Here is a 21726-nt window from a genome sequence, read left to right on the forward strand (position 1 = left end):
GATTTTTACACAAAATCTCCCCCGTTTTTTCAGAATGTGCCTCCAACCTAACCAACCATGCTGTCATAAGATCACTTTTCAGTTTTCCTCATTACGTTTAAATAAGACAGTATTAGCCTTGACCCCGTCACTGTATTTCTCTGTGTGTGAGCTGTGGGCTGTGAGCGGGGCACGTGGGAACGGTGCTGATCAGCCCCTGCAGCTACACGGGGTCCGTCCTAAGCAGCTGTAGCCTCCTGTGGCTCAGCCTCCGGCTTGTGTGCGATTGTTGTTCTTAACGCTGTTCTGGAGGTGAACATAATAGATTAATAGGCTCCCTCAGGACGACCGGGTCTCCTGTGGGAACCCCTCTGCTCGCTTGCAACCCTGCAGAAGCCATAAAAGGCCGACAGTAAAACTCTGAAATCACTGAGAACTTGTTTCCAGAACATGCCAAACTGTTGTTAGATGTCTGTTGTCGTGTCTTTGCATTCAGACCTCATAGCATGGCTTTATGAAGGTACATGTAAATATATCAGCTATTCTGTGATTGCATAATTACTCCTTTGCAGCAAGATTCTCACCATTAATTACACTCAAAGTAGAAACATCAGCACTTTGTGTGAGCATCTGGGAATTCACACTCAGAGTTAATTTAACTCTTGTTATTATTTTTGAACAGCCCCATCAACTCTCCAATCAGCGCTTGTGAGCTCTAAATATTAATCTCTGAAAAAAAAACAACAACATCAAAACATCATGGATGTTACCGTGTGTGGAGGGGGAAAAAAGAGGTCAAACAAAACGTACATTTTGGTGTGTGGTTTTCATTTAGTTCCAGATTATATCTCACACAAAGTTGTTGTTGTCACGTTTCTGAAGGGAGCAGAGACGTGCTGAGAGGTTGTGACTGATGCCAGCTAAGAAGGGGGGATGATGGAGCAGGGGTGTCAGTGGGAGAGCTCACTAAATGCAGGAAGTTGTTCAGCTGAAGAGGGTTTCTGCCACTTGACTGAGGGGAAATTGCCTCCAGTGCTCCAGGAGTACATGGGAGTGCTTCACTTGAATTTCCTCCCCCTGTAAAATGGCTAGCCCTGTGAATGCCAAATCAACAAAGGGGGAGGCTGTGTGCATTTCAGGCCCCACAACTCTTCAATTCTTTCACAGCTCACCTGTGGTCAACAAATCCTGCGTGTGAAAGCGGCGCTCGCCATGACTGGAATCCGGCGTATTCACGAACAGTCATTCTTCACGAATATAGGCGATTGCAAATGTGGACACTCACTGGAAAGAACATTTTCCATAAATTGCAATTTTCTGGAGCCACGGCATCATGAAGTCAAAGCAGGCTTGAGTTGGAAATTATAATTTTAGACATGGCAACATTTTGTTTTTCTCAGACAGCGTTTTTCAGTCATGCTATGCATTTTTACAAGTTCTATTGCAAGTTTTATGGAGGTGTTCCTGCAGCCCACAGTAGAGAATTAGGGTCACTGAAAAAAAGAAATTTGACTTTTTCTCAGAATCCGAATTGTTTAAATTGTTTATCCACCAGGAAAATATGGTCTCAAAACTGAAATCTACCAAATAAATATGGTAGATTATCCAGTGTGGATAAAGTGCAGGTTTACGTATCGTATTAGGACAAAACAGCTAGGTGATTTTTTTCATTTACTAACAATATAATTGACAGAATGTTTGGTTATTGACTTTAAATATAGATTGACACAGATTTAGAATTCTGCGCTTAAAGTCAGAGTATTTTTTTTCTGGTGGCCCTAATCCTCTTCTTTTATTATGCATAAAATGAAAATGCTAACAAAAAATACTTAAGAAAAGTATCAAAATCAGACAGAAGTATCTAAATGTAACCTCATAGATTCAAGATCAATTTCAGCTTTATCACAAAAAATCTTTTGCCACTTTCTTCCTTGAGGTTATTATATCACCGCTATAACACACTTTCCCTCATTCGTTCTGAAACAACAGAAACATCAGGCCTTTAATTTAACTTTAGATGACTAAGCAAGCCTAAATTGAACACCCTTAGATAGAACAAAGCAGCATTCACAATTTGGATGATCAAAAGCATCAAATTCATCCACTGGTTGAAGGACCATTGTGACATAGAAGGATCACATTTAGGGCAGAATAGGGCGGCCTCTAATCCCAGAGTTCCTGCAAGGTCCCCTGGCGGAGCACCCCGCACACTAACAAGGCCTCCCACTGGACTCATTACAAGAGGAAAAACCAACAAAGGCAGTTATTACACACTCTTTATGAAAGACATCAGGGGCAGCGGGGCCAAGCTGGACACTGGGGGAACAAAGAGCGCTGACGACCCTGCCGCCACCACCTTCATGCGTCCCCCGTCCCCCCAACTGCCCCTGCTTCCAACACACGCATGTCTCCGAGCTGCAGGCCTTGCAGAGGGGGCTGCAGAGGTTGGGAGAGGTCCGGGGCTTTGTGCCCTGTTAATTGAGGCACCCGATTGAGGAAGCATGGAGCCTCACCAGGGGGGCCTTTGAGGGGGTTGAGTCAATGCTGTGAAAGAAGGGGAGCAGTCATGAAGTCACACGATGTTCCCCACAAATTCACCAAAAAAAACAACCCTGCATGCATGTTCCTACTGAATCCATCAAGTCCAATCAAGTTTATTTATATAGCACATTTCAGCAACAAGGCATTTCAAAGTGCTTTACATCATGACAAAAGAAAACATCAACATAAAATATGTTGATCAGTGTTCCATTTATTATGGTTTAAAACTATTCTGAACAGGTGGAAGTTGGGAATCACAAGCTGAACTGAAGTGCATTGAATGATGTTGACATTTCAAATAAAACCGTCTCAAGTCCAAAATTATTGCTGAAACCCTCCTAATATTTCACAGTAACAAAACCATTACAATGTTTAATCTTATGCTCTTTATTTTTGATAGATATGGTCATTTAAGTTCACTTAGTGGACTTAACATCTCTTACTATCTGCAGTATCATATCCTGTTTGCATCATACATCTTTGATTTTTAGAAGTGATACCTCGTCCTCTGAAGACAAGGCATCAGCTCAGGAGCCTTAACATCCAGCAGTTCAGCAGTACTTGTTGTTACATAAGTGTAAAATCCATATCTCGACTTTGCACATGGCATATAATCACAATTTATTCTGTTAAGACCATTACATTTAAAGATAAGCCTACGCTATTATTGGGGAACCCACCACTTCCTCTTATTTCACTCCCTTGTTCTGCATATTACCTCATTCTCATCAGCCAAAATCCCGGAAGAAAAAATGCTACTGATAAAAGATGAAGTTGGAGAAAACCCGGAATCTGATACAATCAAAAGAGGAAGAGAGTTTAAGAACAAAGAAAGGAGGGCATTCGTTAATTAACGAGCCACTGATCTCAGCCACATTAATAACCGGGTCATGGATGTGAGGAAGAGAAGGATGGAAAAAGGGGAGAGGAAAAGGAACAAACGGAGAAAGGATGCAACATGATGGGTCCGGGTGTAGCGATGGGAATTTTGTCCCTGTCTTTTCCCCATAACCCCTCCTAACCTCTCCCATTCTCCTCAGCACTGCAACCACAAACCCTCTTTGTGGCTCCCCTAAAAAAACCTTCATCGGATGCCAATTTGCATAAAAGCAACAACTTTTTTTCCTCCTCCTGTGGGATAGGACAGCAACAGCAACTCCCCTGCCGATGGGATCTCGATCCTTCATTCAGGACACACACACACACACACACACACAGGTGCATACGTGTAGGAGGACATGATGATGAAAATTTATGTTTTATGACTGTGGACATACTGTATGTCTTTTGAGCTTCCACATGCATTTATAAAGAGAGCATAAACATAAACACACACCTCACATGGCTCCTTTTTGAACGCAATTAAAACAGAAGCTGCTCGTACAATACACTTTTGTCTTAGGCATGGAGGAGGAGGTGAGGCGGTGGGGGTCGGGGGGCATATGCATATTAATTAGGAGGTTACGGTGTGAAATCCACTCAGGCGTGTTAAACAGATGACCTAGTGGGACAAATATGGCACTATTTTCTCTCTGCTCTCCCACGGTGGCGCATGGATACAAGAGATGCATGCTGCCACTTCCGGCGGTGGCAAGCTGCCAGCGGATGGAAATTAGCAGCAGGAGCTATTGCGATGAATTAGGAGAGTGAACAATGCAGGAGGCTGTGTGCTGCACAGCAGGGAGACAAGAGAAGTTCGACATTGGGAATGCTACACCATTAGGTGGCGATCTTGAGTCAAACAAGCTTAGAGTTGTATCAAAACATTTGTCTCGAAAGCGATAAAATATCCATTTTAAAGGAGGATATCAGAAAGGTTTCATTGTGATTTGTTGGTTACGATTTCTTTAAAGGTAAAGAAGTAAAGACTCGACCTAATCTGGATGATGCAGCACCACTGGATTGCATATCCAGCATTTCCCTGCAATAAAAATAAGTTAAGCTGGACTTGGAATCAGGTGTAATTTTTGAACTGGACACATCTGTTTGGGTATCAATAATGGTGGTTTGACACTCTGGTGGCACCCCTCTTTTTCCTCAATTCACAATTCTGTCAGCGGAGAACAATTCAGGTGGCATAAATCACCAAAACAGGAACGAGCCAATGAGAGGCTGACAGAAAGTACAGTGCCAGAAAAGGACCTCCACAACCATGACACCGTTTTTTATCCCTGCTGGCCACCCAGCTTCATTGACGAGGCCAAACCCAACCTCCGGTTCTTTGTTTTTTGCTGCTCAGTTTCCGTTTTCTCCAGGTTTCCTTTCTCTGGCCTTTTGAGTCCTGTTGCAAAGTTTTTACCCCATTTCCGTCACGTCCCCTTTTTTTCCTTTCATTTCTTCTTTGCACCAATTGAATTTGCCTTATTTGGTTAATCTCTAATGCTCTTTCTCAGCCTTTGTTTTTGCTGGGGCCTATCCCCACCTATCGCTTCCTTTTTGCTTTCCGCTCCTTTGCCAACTCGTCACCGTCCCTTTCTCATTCTCACCAGCCCTCCTCTTCTCTCTCCTTCAGCTCTACCCATCCCTCTTTGCCATTTCCCCAGTAAGGGGGCACTTTGCTGCTCCTGTCTTTCGATCTCCGCTGTTGGCACTCAGTTCTGAGCGCCCGACCCAGTGTGTGCGGAGGGGAAGCTGTGTTTGAGCAAACGGGTGCCCACGCCTGCCCCCAGCGCCACAAAGGAGGCTTTCTTTGCCCATCAATGGCTTCCATTAACGCCGGGCCCTCTGCCTCTGGAGGGGATGTCAGGCTTCCCGAGATGGCACACAGAGACAGCCATTAGAGGCAGGAAGCCGGGGGTAGGGGCATCTTGTGAGAGCTGCCAGGGAAGAGGAGGAGGGGCACAGAGGGCATGAGGTGGCGTTTTGTGTTCTAAACTCAGAGCTGTGTATATACAGACTCAAACACACAAAGGGGATGCATGTATTCTCTTGCAGCAGCTGAAACATACAGTATGTGAATGCATGTCTGCAAACCTTTGAAGAACAGAACTGATATTACACAAACGTTTTATGTTTGTGCAACACAAAATCTCTGCAAGTATTTTTGTCTAGTTTCTTGTGCAAGTGTCTTAGTACACTTAAAATAAAACAAAACTAACTTGCAAGCAGCATTTCAAGATAAAGGAGCTTTCTTTAAGCCAATAATTCTTTAATATTGATAAAAGGAAAAGTACTTCTTCCATTGGCAGATGTCTCTATGTGGGAAAATGTCTTGTAGCAGGTGAAATAATGTGCCAATGGAACAAGTTATTTTTGTCAATATTAAGGAGTCACTGACTTAAAACAAGCTCACATATCTTGCAGAAATGTTACTTATAAGTTAGTTTAGTCTTTTTTCAAGTGCATTCAAATATTTGCACTGTTTGCTACTTATTTATAGTGAATTAATCAACATTATTGACTTGTGAATGCCACTGGTGCTCCTTCATCAGTTTTTAAAAAACTAACGTGTTAGTACAATAAAATCACTTTCATAGAAACAAAAGATCGAACATATACTAACGTTACCTTAACCTGCTTGGCAGCAGTGTGTCCCGGCTGGACGTCGGCTCTCATTGAATCTGTTCAGGAAAGGAGGAGCCATTCGCTTTTGAATCAGTACACTCTCACACACACACACACACACGCGCACGCACACACGCACACACACACACACACACACACACACACACACACACACGTGCGCACACACACACACACACAAACACACACAAACCACAAACACAAAAGCTTTAAGATAAGTTTGTTCATAAATTGGGACTCTTTGAGGTTGGATTTTTGTTGGCTGCTGTGTTCTCTGAGATAAGCATGAGACAATGATAAGTGCAAAAAAAAAATCATGCCCATGTTATCCTGCTACATTCATTGTTTTAAAGGAAAAGATCATTTAAATATAATTTGGAAATTTGGTTTTGTATTTTATCTGTTTTCAAGTTAATCATTTTAGAGGCATAGCTGTCTTGTTGTCCATCCGTCTGCAGGGAGTGCTAATGAAAAGCACAACGATCAAAGAGGCATATCGTAAAAAAATAGTTTATGGTGATTTTCACATATCATTTTGGGAAGTACCCATTTGAATGTGATATAACCTCAAATCCCTAAGCAAGTCTATGATCATTTATATATTTTTATGTGTCTAAAATTCAATTGTACACAATAATTTTCAGCTGTGCAAGATTTTAAGAGGCAAAACTGCTGCGAGCTACATTTAAGAAATGCTTATTCTGTCTTAATTCATTTCACAGATTCAAGAGACTGGTTACATAAAACTGTAACCAGTTGTGTTTTTGCAGTAGCCTAAATATTGTTTGTTGAGATTAAAGCAAAAAATAAGGTAGGTGTTATATTAAAAGACATGCATCTGCTTGGATCAGCTGAAGGAATCTGCTGAACTCACCAGGAAAAGTGTGATTTTGGCCTGCAGTCCTGCACAACATTGAACTGGAGAGTCTGCTTTACCGTGGTACTCTGTGTTGTGATAAACTGACAGACAGCACTTTTATTATGAAATTGATGAATATTTATTGTTAACAAGTGATATTAAAACAACAAGATAATAAATGACAGTTGCAAAAGTCCTGCATGAGGAAATGTTTTATGTGTCAGTAATTGCTGCGATGCAAAATCTGTTAAACAGTTTTATCATTTCTATTAATAAATAGGGTTTTGGCTTGTAAATATAAAGTGTTTACTAGATTAAACCACCAGTCTGTGCTTTATGTTGAGATTTAACCGTATGCAGAGGGTTTGAACTACACATGGGTTATGATCATATTAGTACCCAAATCAACTCAAGTTTTTGAGAAATTAAGGCTTAAGAAAAAACAAACAAGTTTGAATTTGAGTCAACAGACAGATCCAATTACAAGTTAATTTCTAATGTAGCAGTTGAGAAACAAAGCTGTAAGCTAAGAACAAAAGGACTATATATTAGAGCTCTTCTCTGTGTTTAGTAGAATTATCTTGTCTGAGTGACATTCCAGCTGCATCTAAAAGGAAGATATGAAAAGGGGCTGGTCAACCTTTTCAAGACCTTCTTAGAAGACGCCATGGGACAACGAAGAGGAGGACCTTCCCTGCAGGGGCATGGGCGTGCTGTGAGAGCAGGTGGGGTGGTGAAAAAGAGACGGGCAGTGTGTGCAGATCAGAGGGATGTATGCGAGCCGGGCACGGTCAACATTCAACTGATCTAATGATGGCCAGACTTCAGAGCAACACTGGCTCCCTTTGCACAGCGCCAATTAACTCCAAGGGTGGGGACAGTTGATGGACGTGTCTATTATTAGCATGTGAGAAGTGCCGCAGCGCCTAAAAGAAATCAAAGAAAGAAAAGTCTTGAAGGAAGTGGCAAATGCAAAGTGAATGCGAGTGATATGCTTCATTGGTCCAATTGTGGCGACATAGCTTTTCTTCTCCTGTTGCGTTCCCAACATCTACTTATATGAAGAAAATACGGCGCTCTGAAAATGATGCAAATTGTGGCTTCGCAGAGGTTCCCCCCAATCTGCTGACACACTCAATTATACCACTCACTCCACAAAAAAAAGGAAAACTACAACCTTTAGTTCAAAGAAACAAATCAAAGGTACCTCAAGCCATTGAATCCCCCCAGCTGAGAGGGGCGCTGCTGGTCACCCGTCCCGGTTCACCCCGTTGTTTCATTGTCTTAAAGCATAGAGTGGGGGGAGTCCTCTCGTTAGAGACTCCATTCAGGTTTACAATTTATTTAAAACAATCAAGTTACCACACGACATCTCATTCTGGAAAATATGGTATGCAGGACAGAAACATATTGTGAAATATTTAAAGATATTTGTTTTTATATAGCATCATGAAGATCAGGGAATGCAGGAGACAGGTCAGGAAAAAAATGGGTTAGGTTAGAAAACATCTAAAGTTTTGACAGAAGATGAACAAACCACAAACCTACTAAGACATGGGCGTCCACCTAAACTGAATTCATTATAAAAGAAGGCCAGAGGGCTTTATTGACAGCTTACCTGAGGAAATCCACCAAGAAAACCACAATTAGTGAACACAGCAAACACGTGGCGCTCAGGTTAGAAGACATCAAATATGAACTTTCTGATCAACATAAACCGCAGCATGTGTGTCAGAAAACTAACACTACAATTACATTGAATACTCTACATTTTCCCTGAAACGTGGTGGTGGAAGGCTCATGCTGTGGGGAGACTTTTCTTCAGAATGGAAACAGAAGCTGGTTGATGGGGAGATGATGGAAGTAAATACTGAAAGAAACCTGTTAGAGGCCACATCATCCTGTAGATTTTTCATTTCGATTTTAAAACCATGTTATCCTTTCACTTCCCAGCCAAAAGCACCATGCAGTTGAAATGCTCTGTTTCCTTCTAAGCTATTTCTGCTCCCACATTTAGTAATCCCATAACCCCCTGCCTCTGTTTAAAGCTATTAACTTGAACTCAAACTGTTTCTGAGCTTCTGTAAAACACTTGATTTCTGCCTTTCTTTGCTGGCTACCAACCGTCTTGGTGCTTTCACAAAAGCCAAGATCTTGGGATACAGCCGGTCAGTGCAAAGGAAAATGAATGTTGGTCCTGGATTGGCTGGAACTCAAAGTCCGTTGCATTTTGGGCCACATCAAGGTCACAAATGCCCTAAAGGGCCAGTTTGGGCAGAACGTTTTGATCAAATCCATCAACCAACTATTAAAATATTTATAAGCAGCTGTCTCTGCACTCAATGAGCACTTGAAATTAAATCATATTGAACATTCTTTCACACGGATTTAATCTTACAGCATACCAATAAAAACTTGTTGTTCTATTTATCTGCCCCCGTTAAGAGTCTGGTGGGCCGGATTTACCCCCGGGGCCTTGATCTGTCGAACATTTAGCTACCAGACTTCTTCCCTGTTTTATCCCATACGCATATGCTGCCTATCTATGTTTAATCTCATAATGTGTTAATAATAGCTCTGCAATATTTTACTCTGTAAATTCAGAGCACAGATCCCATTTGAATGTTTGCTCTGATTCTGCTGCTGTGGCCTAACAGTCAGAGCAGATCTCAGACCCAGGAGATGATCTGCTGTTTTCAGGATTATATTTTACTTTCCCTAAAAGAGCCAATCAGGAGGCGTTTAACTTCAGAAGGCTTAATTAATTCTAATTTCTAATCAAGGCTTAATCTTAATGTCTGCTCAGCACTATATAGACTTCTGATAAAACATGCAGGGATTAAAATGCTGAAAATTAAATGCTAATAAGAGACTCAAAAGGAAGACGAGCTAATATGGAGGTTCAAACTGTTTCCATGTTAATTTAGTGCCAAAATGGTGCAGCTACTTATATGAAAGTACTTTAAAACATTGTTTATGTGTCATTTTATCTCAAATCTAGACATATTGCTTTAGTTAGAGTCTAAAACTTACCTTGAATGAATGAATCCAGCCATGAGAAAAATGTAGCTTTCTCTTAAATTAATGGGATTTTAATGGAATGGGAAAGTGATTCAGAAAAAAAAAAAAAAAAAAAAAACTTCAGTTGCTTTTCTCTTTTGGATTGTGGAAGCAGAATATGTCGCAGTGAGCCACAGAATTAAGTGTGTTTATCTTTCGACAAAAAGGTGTAATTTAAATCTTAAACCTCCAAACAGGGATTTAAAGGTCAAAACACTTCAGAAGCATTCTGCATTTACCTCGATCCAAAGAAGGACCGTGCAGAAAGATAACATCCATTCATTTGTAAATGAACCTGTGCATCTTTTCACTTTAAAGGTAAAAGAGCTGAAAACATGTATCAAGTGGCATTCTTTATAGTTTTTAATCAACAAATCAAGGTCCAATTGAACAAAAACTGATCTTGTTCCATAATGACAACAGTGTTCATCTGTAGGACAGAGGTTGTTATTATTTTTAACCTTGCAGAGAGAGCACACATTAAGTTTGGTGCTAAACTAATAAAATGTTTTCTAAAGCTATTCTTAGGTGATCTATTTTATCACCTTCTTTAAAATTTAATGAGTAGAGTTACAGCTTGGAGACACAAACTATCTCAGAGACACACCAAAATACCTTGGATTTATCTAATTAGATCTGCTCACAGCAACACAAATCTAAGTTCTAGTAGTTTGAAACTTATTTTATAAGAATTACTATGCTAAATATTGACAGGTTTATTGGGAGTACCTATTTTTCTTGTTGTGATTTGATGTTAATAACATAAATCTGCTTTACATTTACAGCATGTTTTCAGTTTTTCCTACTTTGCAGAGTGGCTTAGAGAACTCGGTCTTTCTGTCACGTCATATTTATACCACAGAGATATGAGACTTCACTGATTGATTTTTAAATTACAAAATGCTTATTTGAGATGTGCTTGTCTGCTAAGAGTATGGCACTGGAGAGTTTGATAAAAACAGCAACAGGATACTTTCCCATCATTAAATAACTGATTATGATAATAATAATAATAAGGATTTGTTTACACGATTATAAGAAAAGGACATTTTGGAGCTTGTCTCAGACTCCAACATCAGTGAAACGTCATTTTTTAAAGCCCAAATTCACTCAAAAATAATTTTAGACAACAGCACAACATGATGTTTAAAAATATATATTTCAATAATACAACACAGGCATCCCTGACGCAGCATTTATCCTGACAGCACAGATGAGATAGAACAGTTTATCTATATGATTTGTAGGTTGAGGTCAATAAAATTATATTTTTTTAAAATAGTAATAATAATGTATTGTGTAAATCTTATTGCTTGATTTGCTGCCAGTCTTCACCTGAACATTGTAGTTGGTGAAAGGAAAAATGAGGAGAAAAAAGGGGAAATGTTGATGAAAGAATATATGAGGGAAAAATGCTGACTGCATTGTGTTTGACCTGAATTAACAGTTTTTGGAGATTCTGCTGTCAAAAACAAAAATTACATCGACTGCTGTTTATTCATAATGCTTCTCTGCCATGAACAATTTTTGCTTAATTTCGCAGTTTTCCAGGCTGCTTTGTAATTTTCTTTGCTGACATAATTTATATAGGTCAGTTAAATGACTTCAATTGTTTCAATATTTTGGAGACTTAGTTTTGGTGACAGAAAAAAAAACCCTGTAATTTTTGGTTTTGTTAATGCTGTAATGTTAAATCTACTCTTGATAAGAGGTAGCTGAATCTGTGTCCAAAAAGCCTCATATTGTCACATTACTATATTCTGTACAGAACAGCGTATAGAGCAGAATTCTCAAAGGAAACCAGTGATAATTGGAGATTTTTCCCCCAAAAGAGGCATATCCATGCATGTAAAAGGATAATCACTCGCGGAGCTTATCTTGAAAATGTTCTCGTCTTTATGTAGAGATGAGATTTCTCTGCTGTTCAGAAGGTATATATCTGCGCAGTGTTTTCTCCTTCCGTCCCTGGAGGAGGTGGAGGGCGGATTAAAGGAAGCCTAATCTTCAATCCGGGCCTCCTCCTCCTCCTCTTCTTCGTCGTCTTTCTTTCGTTCCTTCAGCCTCCCTGCAGCTGCCACGTTGCTGTTCCACTTCTTCTCCGCCGCGCCTTTTATTCCGGGGGAAAGAGGGACGAGGGGGAAACAAGCGCAATGAAAATGGCAGCTGTTTGTTTACGCGTTCCCACGACTCCATGCCAATTAAGCGTCGTCATTCCGTCAGCCGCTTGTCTTCCCTGATTAGACACCCCTCAGCAGACAAGGCGGCGGCCACAGAGCCGCACAGAGAGCGAGGGGCCTGCGAGGAGAAAGAGAGAAAGGCCCCTGAAGGAGCGCTCCTGTGCGGGCACCTCCACACATGAGGCCCGCTTCTGCGGATTCGGATGCGATCATTTTATTGCAAACCTTCTGGATTGTTGCAACCTCTTACATCATGCAGCTCGGAATACAAAGAATGATTAGAGCAACTGAGCCATTGTAGAAGGGGATTTAGGTCGCCTATGGTGTGTGGGCGGCCTTTGATGCACCTCACTGTAACTGATACAGTCAAAATTGTACATATTTCTCCTTGGAAATTCAATATTAAATATGTCTATATATTTTTTTCTTTTTATAAAATCTTTTATTTCCATTGGAAGTCATTGTGCATATGAAATAATAAAACAATTAGAAAATGTAAGCTTTAGACTTCACAAGTATCACCACAATTCACAAATAGGAAATATTTTCAGAGTGAAAAAAATGCATTTCAAGAGGAGAATGAGTGCATTTAAATGTTTTGAGAAATCTGGAGATGTATCAATTAAAAAAAGTATTACAAATAAATTACTCCATAAATACAAAAAAAATGAAGTTGCTTCATTATTTATTATTATTTTGTATGTAATGTACATGAATAAATTGCAAAGAATTTGCCACTGGAAAAGTTACAACGCATATAATACCAAACTTTTTTGTAACCGATTAATTGACCAAAGTTCAATAAGTCAGCGTTCATGCATTTATATTTAAAAGCATATTTTGCATTCAGGAAATTAATTTAAATAATATTTTCATTTTAGGAACAGTCAACAGGTATGAATTATTTTTATTTAACGTTTCCGCAATGTGCGGTTTGTTCATTTCAAGCTGCAGAGAGATTTTCTGAAAGCTTCCTCTGAGAGCAACTAAAGGAACAATAACTGTCACTGACTTTGTTGATGAGTTTCTTTGTTTTGTGCGCAGCCAAACCCGTCAGAGCTCCGAGGGGAAGGCGGAGCGCGGAGTCCAAACAAAAGGCTCGACTTTCTGCGCCTTTAACGAGCCGCATGGAGGAGTCCTGCGGCAGAACGGGCCCCCGGTTCTGCTCCTTATTGGATTACTTCACGGTTTTAAGAGTAATTATAGACAAGTGACTCAAATGGCACAAGATTCCTACATCCAACATCAAATGAATTATAATCGACATTTATGTATAAGCATTGTGTGAGGATGGAGATATTTGGTGCTAATCAGTATTCATATTATTACTATTTGATTGTCTTTTATTCATTAAACCATCATTTTGAACTCTTACAAATACTACGTGAAAAAGGGAAAAAAACAACACCTCTTTTTTACTCCCATTGTTATTGCTAGTTTCTCTTTTTGTGAGACCTTTTGAATCTTCCTTTGAGTTTTCTAAACTGTAAATCCAGCCAAACTTCTGTCAGGGAACCTTTTATGTTCCCTCTTGGGTCCTGGGGTCTGTGCACTGCTGGCCTATTCATTAACCCAGCTCTAACATTACATTGTTATACAAATAGATGTCGAAGCTCTAATCATGATTAATATGTTTCTGAATACAATATCAGCCTCACTAAAGAAAGTGAATTTTTACTTTTTTGTTTTCTTCATGCCAGACTTTTTCAAAATTTGTATTGAGATGACTTCAGATATTTAGTTTGACAACAGTAATGATTTGCAGGTTAATTTTGTTTATTTATTAGTTTGTTTACAGGTTTTATCAAGTGAGCAATGTAAAGTAATGTCTGTAAGTATATAGGAAGGCAGGTCTGTGGAGAAACAACTGGAAACACAGACTGGTTATTTTTTAATAATAAAAATAACTGACACTCATGATTATCTCATTATCACACATTATACAGTATTATACATTTCATAATAAGCAGATGGTTATTTTAACAGAGTAATAATTGTTTAAATCTTAAATATATGAAAACTGTAATTTTGGTATTTGTGCTCCTTTATACTCCAAGCCACCAGGGGGCAGTCAGACAAAAATTTACATGTGTAAATTAAATATGGGTGATTCACCTGAGCAGGTTTGTTTGTGTTGTTGGACCAGTGGAAAACTGACTGATATTAATCAACTGCTTCAGGTATGTGTACACATTTATTCAACATAAAGAGTTCTGTAAAGTTTAATGTGAGTTTTCTGAGCCACAAAAGTCTTTTTTGTTTGATACTTCTTATCAAAATATCTACTGTCTTTAGAAATTGCTTTGAAGTTGAAGCTTTGCTGTAAAAAACATATTTTATTCTCTTTGGTAAAGTAAATGAATGCATCAGATCTTCAAACTTTCCAGGTCTGGATAACCAGCTGGAGGATTGAAATCTGACTGACTTTTGCCTTGACTTGTGGCTAGATAAAAATAAAAAATCAAGGGTTCAAAACGGTCTTTATTTTAAAATGTAATTCTCAGAGTTTCCTTCACTTAGTGAAGTCATACAACAAACAGGTTTTCTGCTTGATGAACAACAATCTTCAGTCGCTGTAAACACTTAAACTGCCTCCCCCAGACAGACAAATAAGCAGAACAACACACATATTGTTTTGTTTCATGTCTGCATGTTGGGGGGCTTCTCTGGCTCTGTGGCCCCTGAGGAGACTCTCTGGCTCTGTGGCCCCTGAGGAGACTCTCTGGCTCTGTGGCCCCTGAGGAGACTCTCTGGCTCTGTGGCCCCTGAGGAGACTCTCTGGCTCTGTGGCCCCTGAGGAGAGGATGTCTGGTTTCCTACAGTAGGTCCTCCTGAAGACAGCTAATCTTCAAAAAGAGACTCTTTCAAATATGACAATGCAAGAGTAAGGTGAAACATTTTCATATTCGTGTTTTTGTCACTTAACTCAACTTGATTCATAATAATAATAATAATAATAATAATAATAATAATAATATAAGGCTTATAAAAATAAAAGCATGATAGGGCATAACAATGCCTCAATTTGTACATAATTTACTTAGAAGAGAAGATGAAAACTGGAAAGAAAGATTGTGTCTAAATTCAAAGTCTGCATCCATGAAGGACCCGACCGACCTGGTGGACGTGGGCCGGGTCCTTCACTGACCACAAAGACCAGAAGTGGACGTCCTTACTTCAGCATATAGCAACCGTGACAGCACTAAACTCAAGTTATTAAAAATGGAGCTACTTTTTAAACCTATTTAATTTAATTAATTAATTGATTAAATAAAATGTATTTTTATAAAATTATATTAAAAGACATGTCTCGTCCAGTAATATTGCCAATAATTAAAACTGAACTCCTCTGTACTTCCCTCTTTATTCATCATTGTTTCAAGAACTGAACTCTCATTTCGTCCATAATGAATCTTGGGACAAGGTGGACTGGAAGGACATATCAGACCTTCAAATCAGGAGAAAAGAGCAACTTATTTGTAGGGCGCATTTGGAGGAGCCCTCACATTTGGACAGCCTTTGCTGCATTGCTATGATGTTATTGACCTTTAGATGTGATCCTTGAAGGATGCAGTAAATTTTCACTGCTTTGAGATAAATTTTCCAAAAAAGGATACGAAGTTTTTGAATATCTTAAAGACATGCAACATTTATGTTTTTCTTCTTCTGCTTAGGTTCTTATGTTTTTTTTATTTTTATTTTTTTTTTAGCTTTCCTGTGTTTGATGATGCCGCCATTTTACTCTAAGTGCTGTCTTTGCTGATGCTCACCATCCGTGTGGCCACAAAGATAGATCCCAACAATAAGCTGTATGGAGGCAATGGTAGAGAGGACTAAGCTGAATTTGTCCTTGTTTACACATATAATTTACACAAAGTTTATTAGTAGATATATTTGTTGTAGTCATAGCTCATCTAAGTCACCATCACTGGAAGCTGGTGAAGATGCAGAGTTAGGTTTGGCAAGGATTGAAAAGTTTTCAGAACACTTTTGACTGCAGTAGTCAGATGTTTTTGAGTCTTAAAGGGGATTTGTAAAGGTTTGACATCTGTAGCATACTGGATGTCTTTTGGTCTATGCTGATGTGGAATTTCTCAGATTCCTCAAAGATGTCATTCATCAACAGGCTATCATCGTGTTCTGTTGCTTTCTCCTCTAATGGCCTTGGAATGATGCAGAGTCATTTGGGAAGGCATTACCATGAGAACGAATCTCCATATAACTGCACTTATTTGACCCCTGACCTCCCCTTTGTGCCTCTCAGACAGCAAATTGCTGCATTGGTAATGGCGAGTCCCTCAGAATTCGACGGCCACTTCTGCCCGCGCGCCGGAGGAATAAGAGCGGGTGGGTGTCTCTCAATCAAGTTGTTTAATGCAAAAGTCAATTCCCATGCACCCCCCCCTCTGCAAAAACACACACCATCATACACGCTCCCACACTTCCCTCCAGACAGGCAGGAGGACTCCGTCTCAGCAGCCTTTCATTGCCTCCCTGCTCCTGTCTGCAACCTCTTTTTGTCTGTTTTTTTAATGAAGAGAGAGGGACACATGCAAAGGACATGATTAGGGGGGTTCCTGGGATTGCAAGGCAGTACACTTTGCATGTGTATATACATGTGTGTTGCTTTAGAAGCTTAATCCTGCAGAGTTTCAATAGGATGAGAAACATATGCAGCGTATTACGGGTGCATCACATTTATAGAAGCATCAATGGCTTCCTCTGTTTTACCATCAAAGCCTGGGAAAGTCTTTGGGCATCCTGCTGTCACCATATGGTAATCGCTACTTTTTCTTTCAACGCTAAAGCAGTTTTAATTGCAACAACGTTGCTTTCAGATTTTATTTTTAACACAAGACCTAATTATCATCCAGACAAACAGGAGTGGGTCGTTCATATTTACATTTGATCAGCGGTGGGTTTATGATGGGACGTCCCTGATGCATTTTGCTAATAGCCTGTTATTTTGTAGAGAAAATATGAATCCAGTTTGAAGAAAGTAGACGTCGATGAATATAAAACAGACTTTTAATATCAAAGCTACATCTTCCTTCCAAGTTTTGTTGTGCATTGTAACTGTTTATCATTGTTTTTCAACCCTGATAGAACTTCAGTGGTGTGGTGTGCATTTCATTTCAAAGTCTGTATGAAGCTTTAGATATCAGAGCATCTCAGTGAATTAGAATATCAACAAAAAGAAAACTTAGTTCTGTAAATTCCTTGAATATTTTAGTGAAATTCATATATAATTCATGAAACTCGTAGTGGAATTATACTGGTTAATGTTGACAGCTTCTTCAACTGCAATCTTTTGTAACTCATCCTTCTGGTGGAAGGTGCCAGTAACCATGTTTCTATCAACACTTTTTTATATACATTTTGAAGCATCACATTAGAAAAGGTTGATGGAAAATGTAAAATTCAGAATAACTTTCTCAGTTTTCTAAAAAAGTTCATGCACCTGTTTGAGGTGGTTTTTGTCTCTTCAGAAAATATGAATCCAATATGAAAGTAGACGCCCATGAATGTAAAACAGACTTTTATTGTCAAAGCTACATCTTCATTCCACTGTAACTGTTCATCTTTGTTTTTCAAGCAGAAATGGAAACACATTTGCCAAAGAAGTTCTGACTAAGTGATGCTCTGTGGGTCTGTGCCTTTTTTGAGATGTGTGTCCATGCGAGTTTGCAATCTCATCCTGTTAGTTACAGCCAAGCGTAGTTTCAACGTCTGATGAAATTATACTTTGTGTAGCCTGGTTGATTCACTCAAAGCCAATGGAAGGAACACACCTAATTCACATTTTCTTTTTCTTTTGTTCGTTCATTTTTAAAGTTCACTCAAAATTCAACTGGGCAGCTGTTTAGTAAGCCATATTTTTGCCAAGACTGCTCAGGAAGTAATGTAAAAATTCTCTATGAAAAGTAAAACTTCATTGGTGTTTCTGTAATATCGACATTTTCTGAAAAACATCCACCAACTGTGCCTGGTGGAGTAGTTGGTACCTCTTTTGTCTTGAAGCAAGAAGGTCCTGGGTTAGAATCCTGGCCTCGGGTCCGTCTGGATGGAGTTTACATGTTCTCCCTTTGCTTCTCATAGGTTCTAACTCTGACTTCCTTTTACAGTTAAAAAACTTGACGCAAGGACAACCAAGTATGGAAGATGGGTGGGGCTGGATGAATTTTGGCTCCTTTTAATTAATAATTACAATTAAAAGAAATAAAGTTATCACATAGTGTGAAATTAATCTGTGTAAAATACAAGTTTCATTTTGAACGGAATTACTGAAATAAACTTTTCAGCAATATTGTAATTTACTGAAATGCACCTGTAAGTATCTTCATCCAGCCATCACTTCGGCCTTCAGTTTTCTCTTCAACATTTCCAGAGAAAAGCCACTTGTTTCTCTGAATTGCTGAAGCACATTTACACTTGACTAGAGTCATGACCTGTGCAACTGTTGAATATGAGCAATTATTAAATCTAGACAGGAAAGACTATATCATTTTCTCTTTCTTCCTAGTCTACTTGGCAATATTACACACCTGCAATTCCTCATAGAAAGCAAACTTTCTGAGGAATTGCTGTCACTTCGTTGCATTCTGTCTGTTTTTGCATGTTGTGACTCGATGTACAGCCATCTTCTGGCAGATTTGATCCTGAAAGGGAATATATGGTACACTTTTGTCAGATTTCTTCAGCTCAGTGTGGACAAGAAGGCTGTTGTGCAGGTTCAGCAAGGTCAGTGGAGGTCAGCCTTGCTATGAGTGTGTCGCTAATCATCGACACTTACTCCTGATTGCTCATTGTCCCGAACAAGACTGCAGATAGCTGTTGGAGACCCCCTTGCCTTCCCCTCTTTCTATACGGGGACAGTCAGGCGCATATGCAGGGGTCAAGTGATGAGTTCCAACTTCATTTCCATCCTTCCATCCTCAGCCACGCAGATCTAATCTGAACGGTTTCATTGACAGTTGACAATCCTATTGCAACCTTCAGCTCCCATGGGTCAGGACATTCTTGTGGTCGCCTTGACCTGCCCGGGATTTTTCAAAGAGTCTGCAAAAGAAAATGCACATAATACACATCAGAAGGACCTCTTTGGTTTGTGTTTCTATAACCCTGACATGTTCAGGTAGTAATGGTAGGGTTGAGAGTACAATGGCTTCCATAACTCTTATAGGTAAACTTATTTAAGTCATTTCACTTAAGCAACCTTGCAAGTTTTGTGGGATCATGTGAGTTTTAATGGTAAGTGCGTCAATGTAGAAAAAATACAGCAAAAAACACCCTCCATGAAAACACCATAAGTATTCCTATATCGTGTTTTTCAGATGACTGATATTGTAAGGAAACACTGTAGTACTACAAGGTTTCTTCTGAGGTACCAGTCAAAGAAAAGGAACAGAAAGTGTTATACCAGCTCCTAAGCCAATTACAAAACACTATTGTATATATAAATCACTGGCATCAGCGTCGTTGGAAAGTGTCAAGGGTGCAATGCAGTTTCCTTTTAAATTAGAAAACTTCTACTAGATTTATGTTGCAGCTCTTAATCCTTTCTGAAAAATCAGTGTTCAGTTAGTAAACAGGCAGTGTATCTAATGCAGACCCCACCCCTATCCTCACATCTGTTGGTAATTAACTAATCACTTTCTCTCATTATGGTTGGAAAAACACTCAAAAAGACTTCAATCATGAGTGCAATCAGTCACTTTTAAAAAATCAGTAAAAAGAAAAAAGGAAGGAAGATTAAGAATGTCGCACACTTAAATTTACAAAACAATACTCCCAGCAGATCAGATAAATAATTGCAGATAAAATCATTTTTTAACAAGCAGATTCAGGTTGATGTTGTGGGACTTTGAAAAAAGTAACTTATGGTGCCCTCTTCTGACAGGTAAGACCTGAGATTTAATATCTTCCAGTATATAACTCTTAGGGTGGCCTCCCTTAAAGATTACTATTACTAATTACTAATATTAAACATTAAAGTGGACATCTGCTGTATTCAAAAAGTTTTACTTTAGAAAACATCAACAGATTATGAAAGTGTGTGTAAGGGCATTTTGCATCAGTCTTGACATTTGAAGATGATATCTTGCCTGCTTTCACAAGCTGCAGTCATAATAACAGGAAAAAAAGGAAAGCAAAGCAAATAATGCCACCACATTCTCTATATGTAATTAAAAAGCTTTATATTGTTGCTAAAGCAACTGTCAGTTGAAACTGACAATCTGGAGTAACATGAAAACACATTCACATGTTTGAGTGGTTACCAGAATAAAAAGGAGATTAAAATATTCATAAATATACTAGAGTAAAGTACTATAATTTTATTTAAAATTAATGAAAATATAGAATGAGTGTATTTTTATTGTTATAGAAGCAAATAATTGAAAAATGAATAGCAAACATGTTGGTGATTCCCAGGTGTGATCTACACTTTGCAGTGAAGCATATTGTGGTGTCGCTAAGATTATCCATCAGCTTTAGTCTGTTTTAATAATCCCAGTTTGCAAACGCATCTTGTTAAATTTAGATGGAATTAGAAGTGTTAGCTTGTTCATTGAGTTTTCCATAAATGTGTATGTATAAACAACTAGATTGGCTTTTGTGGTCACACATCTTGGCTGCATAAATAAAAAGCATCCCATGCCTATAGACGCTCACACTTCTTTGTCATGAACAGAACTTTGGTTATAATGTTCTTATAAAAATATTATATGAAAAAAAAATGTTCTCTAAAATTGATAGAACACAAATAACAGTTATTCGCTTACATCGCTTTGTCATTCAAATATTTATTGTTCCCCTTCCTTATTTTTGTACATTCTCCCAAACAATGCTTTTTATTTCAACAGTGAAGGATCTGACATGCCTCGGCTTGCTGAAAGGATGGCGCTTCCGTGGGTCTGTTTTGCCATCAGGCCACTAAAGTGAATGTGTAGTAAAACCAGGCATAATGCTAATCCTGCACTTCTCACATCTCCATAAATTAATTTGTGTGTGTGTGTGTGTGTGTGTGTGCATTTGTGTTCCCGCCGCACATGTATTACGTGCATGCGTGTGTGCATTGGGTGCTCTCCATGCTCCCTTCCTCTCTTCACGTTCTCGACACAATGCCAACGTTCACACACACACACTCGCACGCATGCACAGCCAGTTGCCAAGGCAACCTGGGAGCTAGCACTGAATCTGCGAGGAGAGGCAGAACATGGCACTAGCCTGACAAGCAGCTGCCATCGTGTCTGTGTGTGTTCGAGCATGTTTGTGCGTGTGAAGGTGATGCAGTAATGTGCGTTTTTGTGCACATTCCTGCGTGAACCCATAATGAGACAGGGGAGGCTGGGAATGGCGACATTAACAGCCAGAACTGGTAAATAACAAAAGATGATGTGTCCATTAAGTGTCGCCTGCTTTTCAGTTACACTTCAGTGTTTAAATGGGATAATAAGATATCGGCATATAGATGGAATAACATTTTCATCCTCTCACCCATTAACAAAACTCCAAAACCATAGGAGAAGCATATACAGCAAAGACTCAGTGAGCTATTAGTTTATGGTTCTGCAAAAAGAACAAAAT

This window comes from Poecilia reticulata, chromosome 16 (assembly GCF_904066995.2).
Source record: "Poecilia reticulata chromosome 16, P_reticulata-male-v2, whole genome shotgun sequence".
In the NCBI taxonomy this organism is placed as follows: domain Eukaryota; kingdom Metazoa; phylum Chordata; class Actinopteri; order Cyprinodontiformes; family Poeciliidae; genus Poecilia; species Poecilia reticulata.